Here is a 25,412-nt window from a genome sequence, read left to right as displayed (position 1 = left end):
AAGCAGCTCCAGGGAGCTTTGAAAATATAGAGGGTGGATGCTTAATTTGGACTTCAGGTTTAAGAAAGACCTTTTAGAGGTAATAAAATCAAAGCTGAGACTTGAAGGATGAGTCGGAGTCAGCCAGAAGGAGAGGAAGAGTAGTAAAATGTTCTAGGCCAGAGGTTCTCAAAATGTGTTTCCAGACCAGCATCATCATCATCAACTGAGAACTTGTTAGAAATGCAAGTTCCCAGACCTTCCCCCAGACTTACAGAATCAGAAATTCTACGTTTTGGGCCCATCAATATTTGTGATTCTAATGCATAGTATAATTTAAGAATCATTGATCTAAATTGGGGAACAAAACGTGCAAAAGCCTGGAGGGAATGTGGCTTCCTTCCCCTACAAATCATACCCCAGTTATGAGAACGATGATTCCAGTGCCTCATCTGAGATGGCAACTCCAGGCCATCCCTGGATAACAGAAGAACAGAATAGGAAAGGACTACCATTTGTTAAATACACCTATGCTTCACATAGTTTCTTTTATCTACTTCTCACTACATGCCTATTATCATGCCCTTTTCACAGATTTGGAAACTGAGGTTCAGAGACAGTAAGGAACTTTGCCTAACCTCGCTCAGCCAGTAAGGCCCAGAACTGGGATTTGAACCCAAAGATTTTTCTACACCAGCCTACTGCTTCCAGGGAAAAGAGCTCAAGATTGAGAGATGAGGACAAGATCAGAACATGAGTTCAGCTCTTGGGTGAACTGTACCAGATAGGGTGGGGAAAGGAAATCCAAGTCTCTCCCTGTGTTCCCTCCTCTCAAACTCCCACTCCCCAGAGAGGACATGACCAGCAGGCAAGAGCAAGGAGGCCAAGCTCTTCCACTCAGGACTGAAATGGAAGTGAAGAAACCAAGCCCAGGTTTTCTAAGTTGAAAAATCCTTGTTAAAGCTTAATCAAACTCTATGTTTGAGACCGAAAGCTTGTTGGAAATAAATGGTATAATTATCTGGAAAACAACTTGATAATATGTAGTAAGAGCCTTAAGCTTTCAGATGCTAACATAATTGTATCTGTAAACAAAACATAACCATGAGAAGAGTCGTGATATATTATTAAGAAAAAAGGTGGAATAAAATTATGTATTCAGTATGATTCCAATCATGTTTAAAATGCCAAATAAAAAGACTAGAAGTGAACACACCAAGATGTTAAGATAGTTTTCCTCCCATCTAATACTCACAAAAGAGTTTAAATTTAAGAGAATGATTTATGTACCAAGATGCTCTTTATAGTATTTTAACAGCAAACTAGAAGCAACCTAAATAGTCCACGTAATGAAAAGGGATAAATAAATTACATTTTGATCATGTGATAGGATATAAAGCAATTATCAAAAGTGACAGTTGAAAAAAGTATTTTTGTCAAGTCCTTGGCTCCTGCCTGCACTCCCCTACCCTGGAGGCAGGGTCCAGATACCCTCCAAAATGATGGTGAGAGGCAGGGCCACAGAGGGCAAGAATCAGCCTCCTCTTCCAGGGCTTCCAGGAAATTTTCAGTTATGAGATAAGGTCCTCGCTTTCCTCTCTCAGAGAACTCATGCCACTGTGTTAGGTATTAAATATGGACCCAGGGAACCCCAGACTAAATGGGGCTTAAACAGATTTAAACAGAATGCAATCTGTTTAAATCTCATCTCTTGCTGGCTTAACCCCCAGCACCCTACACATCTTAGATGGCGAGTTTCCTGTAAGTAGAAATGTGACCAGTTGACCTCTGAATCCCTGAGGAGGAGAGCATCATCATTTCCATTGTCAATCGTGATTTTATCAGGGGCTGCCCCTCGTTCTGCACCGGGGCAGGTCAGGCATTGGACTCTCTACACTCAGAGTCATCCAGCTGCCGCCCACGGCTAGATCCGACCCATCATCTGCTCTGTAGGTAGTTTTATTGGAACATACACACACAGACACACACACAGTATAGTTCTGACTATGAGAATAGCCATGATATTTATTAAGGAACAAATGTGGGGAAAAAAATTATATATACAGTGTGATTCCAATTTTAAAATGCTTAATGAAAAGAATAGGAGGAAACACACCAAAATGTTAAAGTAGCTTCTCCCTCATCTAATATGACAATCCATTATAGTAATTATGCCCACTCCACAGGTGCAGAAGCAGGGTGATTGCCTCTGAAGAGTGGAATTGTGGGCGGCTTATTCCATTTCTTTACGCTGCTTTCTATATTTTCTATAATTCCACCACTTGTTCTTATGCCAAAAGGTGGGAGGCCGAGTCCTGAAGGAAAAATCCAAAGGTGATCCTTGATCCTCAAAGGAATCCCCTCTGCCCAAAGGTACAGCCTGCCATCTGTCATCTGGGGAAGTGAGGATGCAGGTGGGCATTGGGCTTCCCTGAGAGGTCTGGTCCCTGCAGGCCTAGAAAGACCATCCTGTGCGTGCAGCTGTTGTAAATTTTAATTAATTTTAAAATTAAATTTAAATTTAAAAACCTGAACCATCTCTGATTAATTAAACTTAATCCAATTTCTTTTTTTAGAAACCTGATCCAAGGAGGGCTGTGCCCTCCTCTCAGGGAAATTTGGAAATTTCCTGGTGCTGTCTCCAGCCCTCCAGCCTCCATTTCTGCCTCATCCACTCCTCTGGTTCAGAATCTTTTTGTAAACCAAAGAACCCAGCTTCCCTCTGATGGTTTACTGATCTGATACCTCTTTATGCCCACAGCTCCCCCGGATCCTGTCTGAGCCCATTGGTGACCCAGCCCCTGGCTTCTGCCAAGCCCCTGACTCCCTGCTCTGCCCCTGCTGGCTACCCACCCAGCCAGCACCCTCACACCAGCTCTTGATCTCGTCCTCAGCACACAGATAGACACAACATTTTGTTAGTGAAGGTAGAGATGCAGAGGAGTCAGATTTTATTTCTGATGGCGACATCAGCAGGAGTTTGTGTAGCTCCTGGCTATAGTTAACAGCACAGAAACTAGCTCAGACAATTCGAGTGCTCTCCATTTTTGCTCTTTCTCTTTGTCTGCACTTTCCGCTGGCTCTCTTTTCCCACCAAACTTTGCTGTTACCGTTAGATGTTGTCTCAAAGAGAAGTTCTCTGATTCTGAATGGAGTCAGACCCATCAGCTGGACCTTGAGTCCTCCAGCTCCCAGTGGTTCTTTAATAAAGGTTGAGAACTTGTGAAATAAACAGAGGGAAAGATCTCTAGCAGCACTGGCCAGCTCCCTGCTCTGTAGGGCTTTATACATTACCTCCCTCTAGGCTGCAAATTCACTTTACACTCTAGGGCAGATTTCATTCCTGGGAAGTTTGAGGTACCTGGACCAATAATTCAGGCCTCTGTATCCTCATCTTGTGGCCAGTTCCACTTTGAACCCACTAATGGAATGGGAATGGTTTATAACCAAGCCCCTGTCTTGAAACCTCAGATGACCTTGATCCCCTTCTTGGGTTCCCAAGTCCAAGCCAGCTTGGCATCCCAGGGATATGAAGGCAGTTACCCTACAGAAGAGCTATGTCCTTCTTAAGTACTGTCTCAGGTGCCTTGACAGGTGCTGTTGTGAAGTGTTGTGAGCAGAGATAAGAGGACCCAACCTGGGGTCCTGGCTTACCTCTGGCCTAAGGTAAATGGGATGGACCTTGGGTGGTAACCAAGGGGTGTCAGCCAGACCTCAATGGGACAGGAGCCTTAGAAACTGATCCCAAGACCACCAGCTGCTGGGGTTCTGCCCTGCCTCCTATTGGGCTCTGAGAGGGCTCCTAAATTAGGTTGGGTTTAGCCAGTAGAGGATATCTATGACCACAGTTAGGAGGGATGGGGTAAGGCAAAGTCAGAGTCCTTTCCCCTCTGTAATAGTCTGGGTTCCCCAGAGAAACAGAAGCAATGAGATTTATTATAAGGAACTGGCTCACACAATTATGGAGGCTGAGAAGCCCCAAGATCTGCAGTTGGTAAGCCGGAGAGCAAGGAGCACCAATGAATGGTATAGTTCCAGCCCAAGTGACCCAACAGCAGGAGAAGACCGATGTCCCAGCTCAAAGACATCAGGCAGAAAGAGAATTCTCTCTTACTCCACCTTTTGTTCTTTTCTGGTCTTCAACCAATTGGGTGAAGCCCACGCACACTGAGAAGGGCAATCTGCTTTATTCAGTCTACAGATTCAAACGTTAATCTCATCCAGAAACACCTTAACAGACGCACCCAGAAATAATGTTTCACCAAATGTCTGGGCACCCCATGGCCCAATCAAGTTGACACTTAAAATTAACCATCACACCCTCACTGGGCCTCAGTTTCCTCAAGTACATTGAGGAGATTGGATCTGGTGTTATTCAATCTTATTTCTGGTTCTATGAATGGGCCTAGGCCATTCTGTAATCAGACAGGATAATAATGTTATCTAAAAGGTATGTGTTGTGAGAAGCAAATTAGATAATACATAGGAAAGTGCTCTATAAAATAGTGAGATTATTATTCCTTATTGATATTATTAAAGTGCAAAGTTTATGTGATTATTATTGCTATTAATTATAATTATCATGCCCTCTCCCTGGCTTTTAACCATATACCCTGTTAGTTAATGCTACTACTACTGTCAGTTACAACTTGCAGCCCTACTGTTCCCTTACATTGTCACAATGTTTCACCCACCATCCTCTCAGTCATTGTTAACTTTAGTACCTGTTTTAAGATGTAGGTTTCATTATTATTCAAGTATAGTGAGGCCAGCACAGGAGGAGGTGACTGCCATTGAAAAGATAACTCGTTATTCAGAGTTCCCAAAAGGTGGGGGCACATCACGCCACACAGGGCCACAAGGGGAAGCACTAGTGTGGATCACGGGGCAGAGGAATCAAGGGGAAAATGTGGGCAAGACCCTTTATTACGGTTTTCACAGGAAGGAATAGGTGAGGCAGGGTAAGTAGGTTTAGGATTGTCTAGTTTGAATAATTTCAGCAGACTCTGGGGCGTTGGGGCCGTCTCTAGTTGCCAGGTACCTAACCCTGGGGCGATTAGGACAGGGGAACAGTGGCCCAAAGGTGAGAGTCCTGGGAGCACCCAATAAACCAGGTGGTTGGGGTATGATCTTGAGTTGGTTGGTTTGCGTTCCCAGGGGAATTGTTTGCTTATCTGTAGGAATTTGCTAACCCCGGGAAGACAGAACCTTCTGGTGTCAGCTAAGCTCCAAAAAGTGTCAAAAATAAAAAGACTTAACCCATCCCGATTCTTAATACACACCCTGACTAGGTATTAATCCTGACTATCACAGTTAATTCAATTGAAACTGAGAGTTCACAGTTAAGAGAGGTCTTTCTTTCTCTAACCTTCATTTATTCACTCAACAAGCATATACTAAGCACTTACTATGTAATGAGCACTAAGTTAAGCCCTGGGATACAGAGAAGAAAAACAGACCGTCCTTTTCTTGGGGGTAACAAAATAAAATAAGTTTAAATGTCTTTAATAAACATTACAATAACAGGAAGTCCGGTGTTCCATAGTAGGAGAGGCCCCAAACACAGCCTGAAAGGGACGAGATTCCAGAATGCCCCAGTATCCCTACCTCCACACCTCCTCCGACTCCATAGTGTGGGGTTCAGGAACAGAGCCTGTGGCTAAAAACCTGAATAAGTTTTCCTGTCTTCTCCCAACAGCTCCTCCAATAAGCTCCCTTTGAATAAAATTATTTTCCCTTTCCATTTCTGAGAACTAACCATAAGGAAATCACGCCGTAGAAGCAGAAATCTATATGCAGAAACTGATTCATTGCAGAGTTATTGAAATTGGGGGAAAAAATTTGATGCAACATAAGTATCCAAAACCAATGGAGTAGTTTAACAAAGTATAGCATATCTACCAAGGCACATTATTAAGCAAAAAGAACTGTATCATGATTCAGAAGGAGCACAGACCCCAGAGTCAGATTTTCTACGCTCCAGCCTTTGGGCAAACTAGTTAATGTTCCTGAATCTCAGTTTTCCTGTTTATAAGAGTGGGGGCTGGGCTTCCCTGGTGGCGCAGTGGTTGAGAATCTGCCTGCCAAGGCAGGGGACATGGGTTCGAGCCCTGGTCTGGGAGGATCCCACATGCCGCGGAGCAACTAGGCCCGTGAGCTACAATTACTGAGCCTGCGCGTCTGGAGCCTGTGCTCTGCAACAAGAGAGGCCGCGATAGTGAGAGGCCCGCGCACCGCGATGAAGAGTGGCCCGCGCTCGCCGCAACTAGAGAAAGCCCTCACGCAGAAACGAAGACCCAACACAGCCATAAATAAATAAGTAAATAAATAAAATTAAAAAAAAAAAAAGAGTCAAGAAAGGGGGGGTATATGAAATTGAGAAATTCTAAAAAAAAAAAAAAAAGAGCGGGGGCTAGCTAATAATAGTTGCCACCTCACAGTGTTGTTGTGGAGATTAAATAAGAAAATGCAGGTAAAGCACTTAATAAACACCTAGAATAGTGCTCAATAAATGTTGGCCATTACTGTTCTCATTATTAATATAAAGTCAATGAAAACAGTTAATTGGGTGGACTTAATACACCACAGAAGATATTTCTCATAGGGTCTTAAGTTAAAATATATATATATTTATATAATAGTATGTAATCAAATTCTGAGCCTATGTGAAATGTATATGAAATGTTTAAATAGTTGTATTGGTAGCATAATGGCATTATGAGTAATATTTTAATGAAAGATTTACTTTAATCTTATTGCAAATTTCTGTTTAATAAAAAAAGAAAAGGGGGATATAAAAATAAAATTAAAAATAAAAAGCAAGGGAACACTGAAAGAAATTGTATGCTAAGAAATTCAAAAAACATCAATAAATTTGTCCTGGGATTCATCTCCGCAGAGTTGATGAACCTAAATCATCTTCACTCTGGGGACAGATATCTTTTTTTTAGCATATAAAACTCTAACTCTTCTAATATTTAGTAATAACATGCTGATGTAAGCTCGTTCCAAGCTGCAGGTCAGTGTCATTGGGACTGCCAAGAGGTGAAAGATCAAGACAGATCAGAGAGAAGGAAACAGAAAGCCACCTATTAAATGGTGATATGTGAGTTTATTTTGCATGTAAGTATTAACTCAAATATGCAAAAATATGTATAAATAGCTATAGACACACTATAAATATAGATACAAAGAACTAAAAGATTGGAAATATATTGCTAACAGTAGCTCTCTTAGGGTTGGAAGATCATAGATGATATCCAATTTCTTCCTTATCCCTTCTAAAGTTTTCTACAGTTGGCATGTAATACTTTTAAATTTGGAGGAAGGGAACTTTAAAAACTATTAATTTCCTCTTTTTAAAGCAAGGGATTATTAGTGAGGAGGTAAGAGGGAGAGTGTGAGCCAGTAATGTCATAAATTCCCTAGCGCATGTGACTGTTTACTCCCAAAAGTCCCTGAGTTGGAAGTTAAAAATAGAAAGAGCTGAGGGCTGAATTTGGGGGGGTAATGAGTCCCACAAGAAGGACTGTGAGCAGGGCAAACTGAGGTGAAGTACAGGAGTGGGGTGACTTGGAGGGAAAGGTGGTTGACTGGGGTCCTCCCCATAGGCAGGGGGTGCTGGTCCAGGGATCCAGCTTGGAAAGGCTTTGTGGAGGGTATTGCTTCAGGAGTGGGAGAGTTGTTTTAAAGGTTCAGCAGGGAAACCAAGTTCAGTCTGATCCCAAAGGAAGCAGCCGTGTCCTCCCCAAATCCCATTAGCCTATCAAGCAGCCTTTTCACTCCCAGAGCTGAAACCTGATTTCTGGTCATTCGTAGCCTCTTACAGCCACCCAACTCCTTCCCAAAGAATTCTATGTGCTCCCAGGAATGTCTTGATTTGGGTGCTTGCTGAACCAAAAGAACTTTTCCACTGAAGTCCTTTCAATCAAAAAAATACACAAACTTCCAGTACCTCTAAAACTAGACAGGCCTTTAGAAATAGTTTACCCAAACACCTTCATGGTGGAAGGCACAGTGCTCCTTTTAGAGATGAGGAAACTGGGACTCAAGGAGATTAGGTGATTGGTCCAGGGTGATTGCGTAAGTTATGGCAGGGCTCCCCAAGATCCCTCTCTTTTCTATGTATTTTTTCCATTATCCCATGTTGTTCTTTGTTAAACAGGAAGAATCTTCCTTTGCTAGGATCTGTCAATGCACCATTATGTCCTGTCATAATAGTAATTATCATTATATTTTGACAAAATAATACTTAACCATTATGTCCTGGCTGAATAATACTTAACCATTAATTGAGGTCTATGTGCTCTTTTCATAAGCAGTCATTTAATTCTCATAATAAGAAGGTATTATTAGGTTTCACACAAAGAAGCTGAGCTTCAGAGCAATTAAATAAACCATCCACTGTCACCCTGACAGTGGTAGCAGAGTCAGGATCTGAGCCCAATCCATCTGAATCCAAAGCTACCTTCCTGATTCTCCATAAAGAAACACTGTTGGCTATATATACACAATGGAATATTATTCAGCCTTAAAAAAGAAGGACATCTTGCTATTTGCAACAACATGTATGAATGTGAAGGACATTATGCTAAGTGAAATAAGCCAAACACAGAAAGACAAATACTGCATGATATCACTCGTGTGTGGAATCTAAAAAATGTTGACGCTGTAGAAGCAGAGAACAGAATGGTGCTAATAGGGGCTGGGGGCAGAGGGATGGAAGGATGTGGGTCAAAGGATGTAAAGTTCCAGTTATGCACGATGAATAAGTTCTAGAGATCTAATGTAGAACAACATGATTACAGTTGACAATATTCTGTTGTATACTTGAAATTTGCTAAAAGGGTAGATGTTAAGTGTTCTCACTGCATAAGAAAGGAAAAGAAGCTGGGGAAGGAGTGGCAAGCACCACGTCCAGCTGCAAAGGGGGTAAGAAGAAGCCCAAGAAGCAGGCCAAGGAGACGGATGAGGAAGATAAGGCATTCAAGCAGAAACAGAAAGAGAAGCAGAAGAAACTCGGGGAGTTAAAAGCGAAGGCCTCAGGGAAGGGCCCCCAGGTCACAGGTGGAATTAAGAAATCTGGCAAAAAGTAAGCTGTTCCTTGTGCTTGAGGCAACGATGGTCCTTAATTCCATTCCTGTTTAAACATTTGGATCCCCTGCCATAACATCTGTTGCCACTATAGCTAGAATGAAGTGTAGTCTTATTCTTTTTTTAAAAAATTAATTAATTTATTTATTTCTGGCTGTGTTGGGTCTTCATTGCTGTGTGCGTGCTTCTCATTGCGGTGGCTTCTCTTGTTGCAGAGCACGGGCTCCAGGCGCACGGGATTCAGTAGTTGCGGCACGCAGGCTCAGTACTTGTGGCTCGCGCAGGCTCAGTAGTTGTGGTGCACGGGCTTAGTTGCTCTGGCATGTGGGATCTTCCCGGACCAGGGCTCGAACCCGTGTCCCCTGCATCAGCAGGCGGATTCTTAACCACTGCGCGACCAAGGAAGTCCCTGAAGTGTAGTCTTAGAACCTATTCTACATTTAAGAATAAACTTTTGTTAAAAAAAAAAAGGAAAAAAGAAATCGGTAACTATCTGAGGTGATAGGTATGTTAATTAGCTTGATTGTGGTAACCATTTCACAATGTATACGTATATCAAACCATCAAACTGTACAAACTGTATTGTCAAATACACCCCAGTAAATTTTTTAAAGTACATAAATAAAAATACCTTGACTGTACACATACCAAAAAATCCTCTGTTGAGGCTGATCTTTCAAGGAGCTGATTCTCCATTAAATTCAGCATTCCTTCAAATTCTCTCATCAGTGAAATTGTCTTTTCTTCAACTAAAATGGCAACATTTAAGCATCTTGACATTATATAAGAACTAAATCCCTAAACTGGATTCATCCTAAACACCTCCATAGAGTTTTTACCTTGGATTTGTTTTTATTTCACTTGAGTGTGCAAAGTATTATTATAATAATGATTTGCACACTCAAGCCAAAAAAAAAAAGGAACTCAGGGTAAAATTTTTATGAGAACCGTAAAGGAGAAATCTTAGATACTCCATTGTGTTTGTTTTATTTTCCATTCTTTGGGACTTCCCTGGTGGCACAGTGGTTAAGACCCTGCCTGCCAATGCAGGGAACACGGGTTCGAGCCCTGGTCCGGGAAGATACCACATGCCGCGGAGCAACTAAGCAACTAACCGTACTGAGCCTGCGCTCTAGAGCCTGCAAGCCACAACTACTGAGCCCACGTGCCACAACTACTGAAGCCCGCACACCTGGAGTCCGTGCTCCACACAAGAGAAGCCACTGCAATGAGAAGCCCGCGCACCGCAACGAAGAGTAGCCCCCGCTCGCCACAACTAGAAAAAGCCCACGCACAGCAACGAAGACCCAACGCAGCCAAAAATAAATAAATAAATGTATTTTTTAAAAAATGGCAATCTTCAAAAGTTTTGCATTATAAAACATCAACTCTGGCTTTTAAAATAAAATAAATAAATAAATTAAATAAATAATAAAAAGCAAGGTGCCCTCCAATTCCTTACTCGTGTTGGGGACAAAGATCACTCAGAGTTCATCCTGAAAATCATCTAAATTTAGAGATTTCCTACCGGAGCAAAACTTTCATGCACCAGTAATAGAACCAGGCAGCCTTTCCAAAGTATGTCAGGCATGTGCTTGCGATGCTGTCACAAGCAGCGTCGAGTATCTGTCCCTGTGTGCTGGTGACCTGGGAGCCCTCGCTGTTTTCTAGGCCAGTTACAGAGAGATCTGGGGCTGGAAGCAAAAGAGATTGCACAATAGTTAGCACAGGTGCTTATTTTTAATCACATTAGTCAGGCAAGGACTTTTTAAAACATTTTTTTAAATTTGAAAAGTGTATATATGTAGGTAGTTTTTTTTTTTTTTTTAATTGTCAAAAGCTTACTGAAAAAAACAAAGGTCTCAACCCCTACTCTTAGTCCCTTGGTCTGCATCTCAAAGGCAGCCATGGTTTAAGTTCAGCGATGTGGCCTTTGAGTGTGGATATTTTATGAGCAGAGGCAAACTGCTTTTCTACATCTTGTGGGCAGTCTCTCTCTTTTTTAATCTTATAAATGCCCATTGGGAAAGACAAAAGAAGTTAGAGGACAGCACCCTGGTGAGTGTTCAAAAAGTCTGGCTTTGGTCTCTAGATTTTCTAAATCACTTCATGCCTTCAGGTTTTTTTATCAAATATAGTTTACAAAGGCTATATGTTCTTTTACTCCTCCTTTCTTTCCTTCTTTACCCCTCCTAAAGCAACGGACAAAGCATAGAGGACATAGCTAGAATTGGTGGGGAAGGGGACAGTAATAATAGTAATAATTTTGGTTGTTATTGAGCACTTACTATATCCCAGGCACTACATATTTTTTTCTCACTTCATCTTCAAAACAATTCTATGAGGTAGGTGTTTTTATCCTCATTTTTACAGATGAGAAAACTGAGAAAGTTTAAATAATTTACACAAGACTATATAGCTAGTAAGAAAAAAAGCTAAGTTTTGAACCTAGACTCTTCAAGTCTAAAGCCCCATGGAAACACTTAGATTTCAAGTCTTTATAGAGAGACAGAGAACATGACTGTCAAAGTGCTAAGCTATGTAAGGGAGTGAAAAATAACAGCACAAATTAGGGTGGTCCTGGACTACCAGTGTGTGGGAACTGCTCTGAGATCTGCATTAAAGTTTTGGGGAGGTTGCACTGTTCCCAACAGATGCTTCAGACAGAGCATCCAATGAGCAGTGAGAATTCTTGGGCTGGAGATAGGCGGGCCAACCTCAACCAACACAATTTCCTAAGAAACTGGATAGAGTCTTTCAAGAACAGGAAACGTCTGCTGCAGATATTCGTGGTCAGGTCTAGCCCCTTCATACCTGCCGAAGGATTCTTGGAAGGCTGCCCATCAAGCAAAAGGGATGGACAAGGTACAAGACGGACAAGGCACGTTGTCCTAAACTGCAGGCATTTGGAACAAGAGTGCCAGAGACAGCAGAGGAAGATCAAGTTGGAATTAGTACATGCCTCTTAAATGTCACAGGGTGGCAAGAAACTGGAGATGAAGTCAAAGTCTGCTGGGACCAGCAGCAGGTATTCTATGTGGACTCACAGCCATCTGTGGGACAGACTGCTGAGCAGCCTGTGGGATTATGGTCCTTTTTTAAAACTGGCCTAAACTTGTGACCAGATGCCATGAGCAGGAGAAGACACTTTCCATGTGTGTTCATACCTGAGAGGGTTCTGCAGCAAGTCATGTGACAAGGTGCTATGAGGTGTCCCTTGGAGAATCAAGCCTACCTAGAGCAGTCAGGGCAGGAGTAACTTCCAAAACATCAGGTTTCTTCAGAGACCAGAGGGCCCACCTAAATTCTCATTACTGGGGAAGTAATCAGGAAGAAGAGAGGGAGGTGAAATCAGATGTCCTTGGGGCAGAAGAATGAAGAGAAAAACAGGGACCAGTATCACACGCAGGGAGGATGCCAGTATGCCTCAGTCCCCTGAAGTCAGAGCCCAGGGCTCACGGTGGTAACCAGTCATCCTTACCTGCATCTGGTGTGGCAAGTTTGGTCACAAACAGGATCCGAGGCACCTAGGTACCAATTCCTGGCACCTCATCGACTTCAACCTGTGAAGGATGGTTTCGAGAACAAAGCAAGCCTTGCCACCCCACCCATTCCACTCCCAAGAGAAACATTTCTTGTTTCAGAAGGAAAAGCTCGGGAGCAGGGGTAGGGAGCTCACCTTCTAGGTGGCAGAAGACTTACCTCTTTTCCCAGATCTCAAAATGGAAAATTTTCCAACTATGTCTTTCCTTGCTAAATCCTAATGCTACTGTGTTTGACTCCAAGGTTTAACTGGCCTAGTAGGGCCCATGACTGTCTAGGGTTGGGGGAGACAGCCTTCCTGGTAACTATAGAGTCAGAGAGAGTCAGACCTCTGCATCCAAAAGAGCTGCAGAGATGAGTCACATCTCTCTTCACCAGAGAAGGGACGGAAGGGGTAGGCCTCAAGACTGGAGAGGCTCAGGTGCCATGAGCAAATAGTGTATTGTGTTCACTCTTGTCTTCACTCAGCACTCTGAGGAGTTATTGTGTAACAGCCTTGCTGAGATGTTAAATATGTCTGTGGAGGAAAACAGGGTGGGGGTGGAGTGTGCTGAGATAATTTGTTATTTATGGTATTCTCTGTCTTCTGAAGAGTGGAACTCTCTTGTTTGAAAGGTGATGAGTGTGAAAATGCAAAGTACTGAAAAAGAGATGGCGGGGGGGTGGAAGGGTAGAGGGGATTGTCTAGGGGGAAGGTGGCAGAGACATGGAAGGGGAGGAACCCCAATCTTTTTTTTTTTTTTTTTTTTTTTTGGCTGTGTTGGGTCTTCGTTTCTGTGCGAGGGCTTTCTCTAGTTGCGGCGAGTGGGGGCCACTCTTCATCACAGTGCGTGGGCCTTTCACTGTCGCGGCCTCTCCTGTTGCGGAGCACAGGCTCCAGACGCGCAGGCTCAGTAGTTGTGGCTCACGGGCCTAGTTGCTCCGCGGCATGTGGGATCTTCCCAGACCAGGGCTTGAACCCGTGTTCCCTGCATTGGCAGGCAGACTCCCAACCACTGCGCCACCAGGGAAGCCCAGGAACCCCAATCTTGTGGCTGGAGAGAGGCCCAGAGAGAGGGTGTATGGTGGGAAAAGAGGAGTAGCTGGTACCAAGGAGGAGCGGAGGTGAGGGAGCAGAGATGTTTACAGGGAATTGTTAAGGAGTTTTGCGGTGTGAGATGCTGTATAATTCTCTTTGTGAAACCTTCAGTAAAATCTCCGTCCATCAAGTGCTTTGCAGCTGGGGATTGTTGCAGGGAAGGGGCAAATGTGCCGAGCCCATAGCTGGTCAAAGGATCCAGCTGCATTCAAGGGCTGGGTATAAACACAGTGCTAGTGTCACATTATAAAGGATGTGGGAGGTGTGCACAGCTTCACAACAGCTGAGGGAGAGAGGAGAGGATCAGAACAGGTGGCACCAGAGATGGGCCTTAAAGGATGACCAATGTTTCTACTGGAATTTGGGACAGGGGGACTTCAAGTGCAAGAGACCTAGAGCAGAGGCAGGGAAGTCTGAAAGTGTGTGGTATGTTTAGGGAGTGATGCTTTACTATGTCCCAACTGTTGTCTGCATGGGGAAGAGGAGTAGGCTGGAGAGAAAAAAGAGAATGGCTGGAGGAACTCTGGCTGCTTGGCCACCTTCAGACCTTAAAGGCTGTCATGAATGCTCTGGAGAGCAAAACAAGAACTTCCATGTGGTATGTGCAAGAAGACAGAATATGGAGCAATATACTATATCCCTGAAAGGAGAGGAAATTGGTCTGAAGACCCTCTGATTCCCCTCAGTAGCTACCTACTTCAAATGATCAAATTGACCTGGATTGTAAACACTGCATAAAATACATCATGTTACAGGGGGAGGGGGGAGGGATAAATTGGGAGATTGGGACTGACATATACACACTACTATATACAAAATAAAAAACTAATAAGAACCTGCTGTATAGCACAGGGAACTCCATTCAATACGCTGTAACGGCCTATATGGGAAAAGAATCTAAAAAAAAAAAAAGAGTGGATATATGTATATGTATAACTGATTCATTTTGCTGTACACCTGAAACTAACGCAACACTGTAAATCAACTATACTCCAATAAAAATTTTTTTTGATCATATTACAATGACTCAGTTTCAGCAGATTGCCCTTGGACTTGACACCTCTGCTTCTGTTCCAGTCCCAGCTGAGGAAAAGGCAGCCAGGCGGCCATGCTCACTGATTTATGGGGTAGGCATAACTCCCAGGGCCCTCTACCAATGCCAAAACCACCTCTATTCTGGGGGCTGCCTGAGGAGCTCCCACACCCATCAGTAGGCCCTTGCCTGTCTCCGGGGCTGCTGTCCTGTGAGTCCCCTCACTCCTTTCCACTCTCAGAATTGTGATTGATCACCCTGCATCCATCTGCCCCAAGAGAATCTGAGGACCTCATCATGCAGGCCAGTCCAAGTGCGTCCCAAGTGGTCTGGAGGCATTTTATTTCTCTCAAGTCCCCTTAACCTCAAGAAGTAGAGATCACTCACCGGTTAACAGATACATATTGAACATCTACTAGGTATACTGCAACACAAAATGAATAAGACATCATCCCTGACCTCAGGGATTTCAGAGGATACGCAGTTGGGAAAGGCATGTAAATATACCCGACCCTTAAACAACAAGGGTTGAATTGCAAAGGTCCACTTATATGCAGATTTTTTTTTTCAGTAGTAAATACTACAGTACTACACCATCCAGGATTGGTTGACTCTGTGGATGTGGAAGCAAGAATACAGAGGAACTGGGTATGTGGAGGACTGACTATAAACTATACACAGATTTTCAGGTGCGCAGAGGATGAGAGCCCCTAACCCCTGTGTTAGTGTGATGTCACACAATTAGTATGATAACTGCTGGGAAGGAGGTAAGGACGGGCTGCTGTGGGAAGAAGGAGGGGAGATACCTAGCCCAGAGGGCAATGAGGATGAATGGAGGGTTTCCTGGAAAGAGGACTCACAGGCTGACTCCTGGAAGGAAGAGCAGGAGCTAACCTAGTGAGTGGGGTGAAGGGGAGGAAGGGGCATAAGAGGCATAGGGAGCAGGATATGGATGGGAATGGCCTGGAGACAGACAGCAGGAGTCCTTTGGGCAAGAGTCCTGTGGGAAGTTCACTGAGGCTGGTGTTCAGGCTGCAGAGTTGGGCCCCAGGGTGCATCAGGAAGACCCTTAAATGCTCTCTCAGGGAGTTGGAACTTTATGATGGTATTGAGGACCCCCAGGTGCTTAGTTGCCTCTCTACCCAAGGAAAAATGAAAAGCCATCCAAGAAAGGAAGTTGTATACTGTTTAACTCATCATTGAGCAATAAATACATAGTCTTAATAACATAAACATTAAATAATTATTTAAGCAGAAATGTAAGATATTGGAAGGATGGGGGACAGGGATGACAGCTCCCTTAATAAGAAATAGCCATACATTATATGGAAAGATAAATGTGAATAGCTCAAATTGTTGAAAGTGGTTGCTTCTGGAGAATGAAGAATGAGGAAGGTTGGGAGATGGTACTCCTGTTGTACTACTAGACTTGTAATATTTAACTTTGTAAATACACTTTTTAGATAATTATGTACCTATATTCATATATAATTATTTTTTAAAAACATGTGTCAACCCCAGCCTCAACACTTAATAACTGAGTGATGAGAGCCAAATCTTTATCCCCTATGTGGCTTAGTTTCTTCACCTGTAAAATGGGATTATAACACTATCTTGCTGGGTTATTATGAAGATTAAAGGATATATGTAAAGTGCCTAGCACTCTGTCTGGAGCTTAGTAGAAACTCAATAAATGGTAGGTATTTTCATTTTTAATAACAGATGGAAAAGAGAACTAAAAAGCCTGTTTAAAAGGCCTGGACACAAGCCTTCTATATTATATACACCTCTGGTCACTGGAACACATCCTCTTATTTAATAAAAGCATGACTGTATTCATAAATTATGGAAGAGAGAGAAGTTATAATTTTGATATCAGAAACCAAAAACTAGTTAAATGTTTCAAAATCTGGAGGTGTACTCAACCTTGAAAAAAATATTTGCAGAAACAAAAAGATAAAATAATGTCTTTTGGTGTATATATGTCAGTCCCAATCTCCCAATTCATCACGCCCTCACCCCCGCCGCTTCCCCCACTTGGTGTCCATACGTTTGTTCTCTACATGTGTCTCTATTTCATATACACTAATATGTATAAAATGGATAACTAATAAGAACCTGCTGTATAAAAAAATAAATAAAATTAAATTTAAAAAAATAATACTGTCTTTTGGGGAATCAGAAAACAGGGATTTGTGAAAACTTTGTCTGATTTGCATGTACTTTTAAAATAGAAAGTTAACCCGGATGATACAGGTGACAGTAATAGATTTACAGTGAAATTTAGTTTCCCTGCGCTGTCTGGCTACTAGGGTTGTAGTCCCTTTCATCTCTCAGATCCTCAGATTTCCCGATTCTATACCAAGGGGTCAAATTAAAAGGTCTCTAAGCCTGGTCCCAAACTCTAGGGTTCTGAGAATTCTTGATTATGTGCTTTTGCCTAGGCACGTGACAATAAACATCCGACTGAGGTTTCCCACTAGGCTCCTAACACGGATGCAGTTCCTTAACCTATCTCTACCTAAAACTGTTTCCGAGTCAATAGCCCTTGGATTGGATCTCAAACCCCACATCCGACACCCGCCCTATAGCGGGAAATCCAAGCTGCCGGGGCGGCCACCCCCCGCCCCCCGGAATAGGAACTACATCTCCCAGGGTCCCCCGGGGCGGGGGGCGCCCACTCGGATTGGCCAGGGTTGCGTGACGCTCAGTGTTTTGGCCCGGGCGGTCACATGTTTCCTTTGTTGTGAGCTGCGGAGAGACTGGTGGCTCGAGGAGACGCCGGCGCAGGAGACAGCGCTGCGCCGCCGGAAGCTAAGGTACGGCGGGGGCCGCCACTGCTGACCACTGCTGCTGGCCGCTTCCAGCCTTCGCTGAGAGGTACCCGGGGATGACAGCTCCGGGACCGGCCGAAAGGCGAGGAACCGGCCAGAGCCGGGGGCGGAGGGGCGGCCCAGGTCATGACCACGGGGATGTCTGCAGGAGGGAAGCCTGCGGCGGTCGGCCTCTCGGAGCCAGAGGAGGGGTCCGAGGAGAGATTGCGGGTGGGGCTGCAGGGCCCCTGTTTGGGGCGAGGGGTCTCCGGGGCTCCTCTGGGGGTTGTCAGCCCCGGTTCCGCAACCACACTCTGAAAGGAATGGCACCCCCAACTCCTGGCACTACCGCCCCGGAACCGCGACGCTGCTGGCGCACCCGCCGGGGGCGGGTTGGGAGGGGCATGGCCGCCGGGGCGGGGGGTAGCAGGTGCGGGTCACCCTGGGGGACGGGGAGCAGCTGGCGGACAGGGCTGGGAAGAGAGGTCTCGCATTTTGCCGATGGGCTTCGAACGGAGCGCCGCTCTTTTTTAATCGAAGGTAGCGCTGAGAATGCGAAGGTCTGAAATCAAACCTTCCCGCTTGGTGGGGGCGACAGTTTGATCCTAACGGGGAGGACTGACGGGCCAAGTTGGGTCCCAGGGCTGCAGGCTAGAGACTCCCCATTAAAGCAGTTGCGAAATGTGCTCGGCGCCGTCACCTGACCGTTACCCCCGCCCCCACCTCCCGCGAGCCTTTGTTTACCAGCGCTCGCCTGGGGGCCCGCTCCGGGAGCCGGGCCGTGGAAAGAAGGTCCCCCGGAAGCGGGCGCGGGCGGGGGAGCGGGCGTTCCGCCGGCGAAGTCCCCGCCTAATCTCCTCTCCTTTCCACCACTCCAGGCCTCGGTTTCTTAATTTAGTTCCTAATGGCCCCGCCCCCAGGTTCTGGACACTCGGGGCGAAGACTGTTAACGCGGCGGGGATTGGGGCCCTGCGGGTGCTTTCGGGCGGAACGACTGGGCGAGTTCCGAGTGTTTATTGGCGGGTGTCTTGTTGCGAGGTGGACTTGCCCAGGCAGTTCTTCCCCGCCCCCTTGAAGGTGATCTGGAGGACACGCGGGAGCGCGCGCTCGCTTCTTGTGCAGCTGCGACCCGAGCGGAGCCTCTGGCGGCGCGCGCTACCGAGCCGGGGGACTCGGGAGCGAGGTCCAGCTGACCCGCTATCCTTTGGTCGCCGCCGCGGCTTCTGCCTGAGCCTGTAGGCAGTTCTGGGGCCCGCGGAGGACCGGAAAATTATCCCTCTTTAACTCCTGTCGCCTTGTCTACCCAGATGGTGGGAAGAAAGCCCTCAGGCGAATTAAGTTCTTGCCTGTTCTGTAAACAAGGTTTAAATAGCTAAATAAGGACCGTAAAGCCACATTTTAGAGTGCCTCACAGTCACCCCTGAGGCAGCGACCTTTCAGCTGTTAATGTTAGTGGATTTTAATGATTAATCACTTGCTCTCTTGAACAGCTTTTTTTTGTTGTTGTAATTTATTTTTTTTTCACACACACACACTGTGTTTTATTTTTACAAGAGATAAATAGACTGACACCAAGCATTGTACATGGATGACCACAACAAAAGCAACAATGATTGCAATTACCAAACATGAAACACACTCATTCTGTGTCATAATATTGACATTCAGTCCAGTAATCCTCCACTGTAACAGCTCCTTTACTTTGCAGTGAAAATTGATTTGTATATTCTTTGCCTCTGAGTCTTTGTGGGATTTTTTTTTTTTAATTCAAACAGAAAGTCACAAAAATTATACTCATCCTCATCAGTTCACTCAGTCCCATGTGATTTTTTTTTTTTCATCTTGATCTTTTGTTAGCACTTTTATGAGTTCATCAGTTTTTCATTAGAGTTCTGAAAACGCTTATTCATTCAGTTCAGCAGTACAGTCAGTTACCAGAAACCTGTACTTGACAGAGTCTTTTCCATGAATTTCTTGAAGATGAAACCTTTTTATAGGAACATATTTGCAAAAGCATCAGAGTACACCCAGAACTGTCTGTAAATGACAAAAGACTTAAAAATGACCACGGTTAAAGATTTGATGAAAGTTGAACAGCTTTTTAAAAATCATGTCTTAGTATTCGCAGCTACAGACTGTTTATGTCCACCGGCGAGGTTGGTTTTTGTTAAGTATGTAAAATAGATGAAAAATCTGCTTGCTGTCGACTAAGATGTAAAATTAGAATTCTATTTTTTAAAAAAATAACTTGAGGATATCCTACCCCCGCCCCCCCAAAAAAGTTAAGATTCTTCTATACCCCGGTTTAGATGAGTTGTTTCCTTGTTTGGGGGATTATAGCTCACTCTTCTATGATGACAGTAATAGAATCTACAAGAACAATCATTTTAGCCACAGTGTGTTGAAGATGTGGTTTTCCTAATCTGTGATATAATAGGGAACTTGGGTTTTATCAGATTTTATTTTACTATAAATCTGTAGGAATTCACCCAAGACGGTACATTTCTGTAAGAGGTAGATTGAGCACCCAGAGTGAAGCAGGAATTGACTATGAACAGTTCTCATTGTATGCATTCTTAATTTATTTTTAAAATTCAAGTTGAGATGACTATGCCGGAAGGAGCAGCTTCTGTGATCCTGAACTGCCTCATCATCTCTTGTGCATTGAAGGCATTTAACATTTCTAAATAAGTACAAGTTGCAAACCTCTAACCTTTGTAAAAAATAAAACCACCACTCATAAGCCTGCTTATCCAGACAAAGCCTGTGACTTAGTCTCTAAACAGGAAGAAGAAATAATATTCTGAGTTGGAGCTTACTATCAGCTTTAATTTAAACTTTCTTGGCTTTTGTCCAAGTTGCTAAAACCTTAATGCTTTTTCAGAAAACTTTGTTTTAGTTTCTTTGTTTTTCTGCCATTTTATTAAAACCCAAAGGTCAAGCCTGTGAAAAACAAATACAATTCATTAAATGAGGGACTGCAGTTATTTTTTGTGTATACTCCTTTTGTTTTTTTTAATGTTTATTTATTTGGCTGCACCAGGTCTTAGTTGCAGCACGGGGGTGGGGGGGGGGGATCTCTTAGTTGCAGCATGCAGGATCTAGTTTCCTGACCAGGGATGGAACTCTGGCCCCCTGCATTGGGAGCGCAGAGTCTTAACCACCAGAGAAGTCCCTGTATGTACTTTTTTCTTACCTAGGAATTTGGGACATCCTTTTTCAATAAATATTTAGGTATGGACTGTATAAAAAATGTAAATAAAATATCCTAGTATATCCTCATAAGTATATGAAATATATAAGCATATATATTTTGTATGATTCTATTTCTGTTGTGACTGAAACAAAGAGTATGTGGCCACTTGACAACTGTTGACATTTTAAAACCCTTATTCTTTCTCCTATTAAAAACAATAGCTAAACTAGCTTTTTTAAATTAAAGTTTGTCACTGCCTAAATTCGTCACCCAGGGGCTACAATTTTTCAGCATTTGGCACATCTTAAAGTCTACTAAATTGATGTCTACAAGTCATTAGGCTTTGCTCTTTACTCAGTGCTTTCTAAAACTTACTTCTGTAAATAATTTGTGTCACCACTAAGGTAAATAAAAGTCACTGTGACTTAAAAGCGCTTTTATCCATAGAGAGGTCACGTAAAGTATTGGATCTCAAACTTGTTCAAGTGGCAGAGTACTGGGTCATGTCCTTGCAGATTTAATTAATTCTAATAAGAGAACCAAAAACAATTTTTTTTTTAAATTTATTTTGTTTATTTTTATTTTTGGCTGCGTTGGGTCTTCGTTGCTGCACGCGGGCTTTCTCTGGTTGCGGTGCTCAGGCTTCTCATTGCGGTGGCTTCTCTTGTTGCGGAGCACAGGCTCTAGGTGTGCGGGCTTCAGTAGTTGTGGCACGTGGGCTTCAGTAGTTGTGGCTCGCGGGCTCTAGAGCACAGGCTCAGTAGTTGTGGCACATGGGCTTAGTTGCTCTGTGGCATGTGGGATCTTCCCGGACCAGGGCTCGAACCCGTGTCCCCTGCATTGGCAGGCGGATTCTTAACCACTGCATCACCAGGGAAGCCCCCAAAAACAATTTCGCTAAAAGAAAACATAACTATATATCTACAGGTCTTAAGATTTTAAAATAAAACAATGCATTAGATATCTTCTAGCAAGATAAAACCAAGGACATTAAGTTTACATGTCAAGTAGGTTCAATAGGACAGTTTTATATCAAGTATGATGCCTGATGATTAACAAATATTTTTTTCTTCCTTTGGGGGTTGGGGAATATTAGTAGCCGAAAGTTTTAAAGCAAGGAAGAGAAACAGTGAATGGAGAAGTTCAATTTTTTTGTTCTGTGATTTGGGAGAAGACAGTATTCTTTTTTCAATTATAGAACCATAATTGTTTAGTCTGACACATTGTTTAAGAACTCCTAAATTTTTCATCATCAGATACCTCTTATTTCTCTTTCTCTCATTAATCAAAGTAATAATGTATTGACTATTTCAGGTTCATGTCAACAAGGGATAATCACTTGCTATAATTCTAGACAAAGAAATTTAAGGGTTTTTTTCGTTTCTGATATCTTATGGTAAGTATGTTATTGGTGGTTTCATTAAGAAAATTAGAAATGTTGAAAATAACAACTTGAAGACTGGACTTTAAGTGTTGCATTTGTAAAACTTGGTTCAGGAACCACTACTCCAAGAGTAAAGGTTTAAATTGAAGAGTATAAATTTACAACTTTTAAAAAGTGATCATTAAATAGAATGGTTCAAATAAATTAGCGTTTGAGAAAATGTGGTGAAAAAAACTGCTTGGTTTCAGATAGTTCCATGTTAAATATAATTTCCTAGTTATTTTTAAATAATGGATTTACTATGTTACAGTGTTTTCTGACTTTCCTTCTGTTGAGTTACTGTATATCTTTAAAGATAAAACTCTTATTCTTTAGTAATTTTTCTGTTTCTGCTATGTTGTTCTTCACTCAAAGTTCAATTTGAGAATATGGAGTAGTGTGGCGCATAGCATGTAGCAATTCATTACTGCAAGTTGCAGGGACCATGTTAGTCAAAATGTTGTTGGTTTCCTTTGCCGTCTGGTATTTATTAGTCTTTGTAAGCCCCTCACTAATCCATGCTATCTTAAGGCTAATAGTAACTTGTTTCTTTGTATAGGGGTCCTGCATTCTAAAGGAAAAATAAGCTTGATTGCAGTTCTACACTCTAAAATCAATTCTGATACTATATAACGCCTTTGGACTTCTTACACTGACCTCCTCTGTCCCTAGCCCTTACTGATTAGGTTGGTAAGTATTACCTAAAAAACCTGCAGAAAATGCCCAGGTGAATTGCCTTGCTCTTCTACTCCTTAAGGTATAATTCTAGACTAGATCAGTCATGAGAGAATCTATTCCCATTTGCACTCTAGCAGAGAAACAATTTGTGTTTTCTGCCAGAGAAACACTGAGAATTTGAATCTATTTTCGTATCAATCTTTGAGTTCTTGTCTGATTCTAATCTTAGCCAACCCCACAGCATCTAAAATTGGATCTGAATCCGATATTCACCACCCCAGTGGCAGACAGGGGGTAGGCTGTCTAGAATTGTTTCTTGAATTGACTCGAATTCCTACATTGGCTCAGGATCTTATTGTCTTATTGGGGGAAAAACTTACTTAGCTAGGACTAACAATCCCCTAATTTGACCAAGTTGAAATATTCTTTACCAAGGTATACACAAGTTAGATTGACTTCTGCAAATAAGGAAACAAGCAAGATAACGTTCACTTCACAATCAAACAATAATCATGTTTTAGACCCGTGAGATGCGAGCAGGAGCGCATACGGGGTAGTTGTCTCCGACGGGCGGCAAAGGAAAAGGATTAGCCATGTCGTCTTTGATCAGAAAGGTGATCAGCACCGCGAAAGCCCCAGCGGCCATTGGTCCCTACAGGCTCTTACAAACATGGGTGAAATTCTGAAAGCAGCAAGCTGTGACTTCACGAATGTGGTAAAAACAGCTGTTTTGCTGGCTGACATAAACGACTTCAATACTGTCAATGACATCTACAAACAATATTTCCAGAGTAATTTTCCTGCAAGAGCTGCTTATCAGGTTGCTGCTTTGCCCAAAGGAGGCTGTGTTGAGATTGAAGCAGTAGCTGTCCAAGGACCTCTCGTGACAGCATCACTCTAAGTGGGCCCAGTGTTATTTAGCCTGGAATTTTAATAATGTTTTTAAATTAACGTCTTAATTTTTACAGTATTTGTTGGAAAGTGTAAGGTTGACTGAAATATCTGAAGTTATTATGGAAATACCATATAATAAGGGGAATTGAACATGAGTTGAAGATTAATGATGAATCTAGTTACTGATGTTATAAATTACACTTCTGTAGCACTCATATTACTGGATGTGGGAAAAGAGACACACATTACATAGTTAACTATTAATTTAATGATGTGAACTATTTAGTTCTCATGTCAGATACATGATTCTGCTTTTACTTGAGTAAAATTAAAGCATTTAAGTTTGAATGGTAGAGGTAAAGGAGAAGAAACTGGACCAAATTTTATATGGATAATATTTTTCTAATGGAAATAAAATAGCATGCAGATTTAAAAAAACAAAAAACAAAAAAAACAATAATCAGGGTATAGAGATGTGTGTTTGTATATACATGTAGAAAAAAATCAGTAGTCCATATCTTGGTTTTCTGGATCCACTTTCGAATTTGCCAAAACTTGTTAAGAATTTATGATTTCTATTTATAGGTATCTAGGCCAGAAACCAGAATCACTTGTGCTTAAATACTATTGGTATTCTGTGTACAGTTCAAGGTTCCAGTATTCTCTCTTAAGCATTCCTCTCTTCCCCTTCCAACAACAACAAAAAATTGTGCTGAGGGCTTCCCTGGTGGCGCAGTGGTTGAGAATCTGCCTGCCAATGCAGGGGACACAGGTTCGAGCCCTGGTCTGGGAAGACCCCACATGCCGCGGAGCAACTAGGCCCGTGAGCCACAACTACTAAGCCTGCGCGTCTGGAGCCTGTGCTCCGCAACAAGAGAGGCCGCGATAGTGAGAGGCCCGCGCACCGTGATGAAGACTGGCCCCTGCTTGCCACAACTAGAGAAAGCCCTCGCACAGAAACGAAGACCCAACACAGCCATAAATTAATTAATTAATTAATTAATTTAAAAAAAAAATTGTGCTGAATTGGTTGGTTTCTACAGGTACTAAAGTCTATAAGGATCAAAAAAGCAGAAGAAATATGCATTTATATACTAAAAGATTTAAGATAATTACTTGATAAGCATGGTGATTCTATATGGATAATCTAGATAACTAAGAATTTAAAACTGAAATTTTTTTCCTGAATTACCCAGAATACTTGAGATTTTGTCATTGCTTTCATAGTTATATAAAATATATAATGACTAAACTGTTTGCTTTGGGTAGTATTGATAGACCAACTCAGAATTATTTAATGACCCCAAACTCAGATGAAACATTAGTTACCAGACATTCTTCAAAAATCCAATGCAGAGTTATCATAGGATATGTTTCCTCATCTCAATTCCACCGTTAGCTTGATGTTGACATGAATATTTGTTTACTCATCTTTCACTCAAGAAACCTTACTGCAGGATAAAATTGTCAAGTAAGGAAGCTGATAAATAAGGAAACTATTTTAGATATAACATAAAGTTATTTATTTGCTTTAAGGATTATTATTCAGGATTGGTTTTCCTATGCAGAAGTAAACTTCCAGTCACAAACGGAAATCTACTAAAACCTTCTTTCAACATATTAGTAAATAATGCCAATTATACATAAAGTGATTACTATCTGATTTATGTGTTGCTGTTTTC

At 42.6% G+C, this 25,412-nt stretch overlaps 2 protein-coding genes and 1 pseudogene across 12 annotated transcripts in view; 2 read left to right on the top strand and 1 right to left on the bottom strand.

Moving 5' to 3' along the window:
* The window catches only part of KLHL6 (kelch like family member 6), a 120,708-nt gene extending 106,653 nt beyond the window's left edge, over positions 1–14,055 (bottom strand). Inside the window, exons 1-3 of one of the 2 annotated variants that reach the window (XM_082394041.1) lie at positions 12,775–14,055; positions 12,554–12,635; positions 12,240–12,386 (exon numbers count right to left, since the gene is read on the bottom strand). The gene's annotated coding sequence lies outside the window, so the exon portion shown is untranslated. The remainder of the gene's footprint in view (positions 1–12,239; positions 12,387–12,553; positions 12,636–12,774) is intronic. The other variant, XM_082394040.1, reaches the window with a different exon arrangement.
* Positions 14,056–17,430: 3,375 nt separating this feature from the next.
* KLHL24 (kelch like family member 24) overlaps positions 17,431–25,412 on the top strand; it is a 40,378-nt gene continuing 32,396 nt past the window's right edge. For 2 of the 9 annotated variants that reach the window (XM_082394051.1, XM_082394045.1), the window contains exons 1-2: positions 17,432–17,545; positions 22,718–22,848. The gene's annotated coding sequence lies outside the window, so the exon portion shown is untranslated. Of the gene's footprint in view, positions 17,607–22,049; positions 22,132–22,717; positions 22,849–25,412 lie in introns of those variants that run through there. The other 7 variants (XM_082394054.1, XM_082394047.1, XM_082394048.1 and 4 more) reach the window with 7 other exon arrangements.
* Positions 22,863–25,412, top strand: LOC309629776 (2-iminobutanoate/2-iminopropanoate deaminase pseudogene; annotated as a pseudogene). The gene has a single exon. The product of its transcript is annotated as a 2-iminobutanoate/2-iminopropanoate deaminase pseudogene (transcript).

The sequence above is a fragment of the Balaenoptera borealis genome (assembly GCF_965194805.1).
Source record: "Balaenoptera borealis genome assembly, chromosome: 5".
Classification (NCBI taxonomy): domain Eukaryota; kingdom Metazoa; phylum Chordata; class Mammalia; order Artiodactyla; family Balaenopteridae; genus Balaenoptera; species Balaenoptera borealis.
The sequence above is the reverse complement of the archived record's forward strand: the minus strand, read 5'-3'. Positions and strand labels throughout refer to the sequence as shown.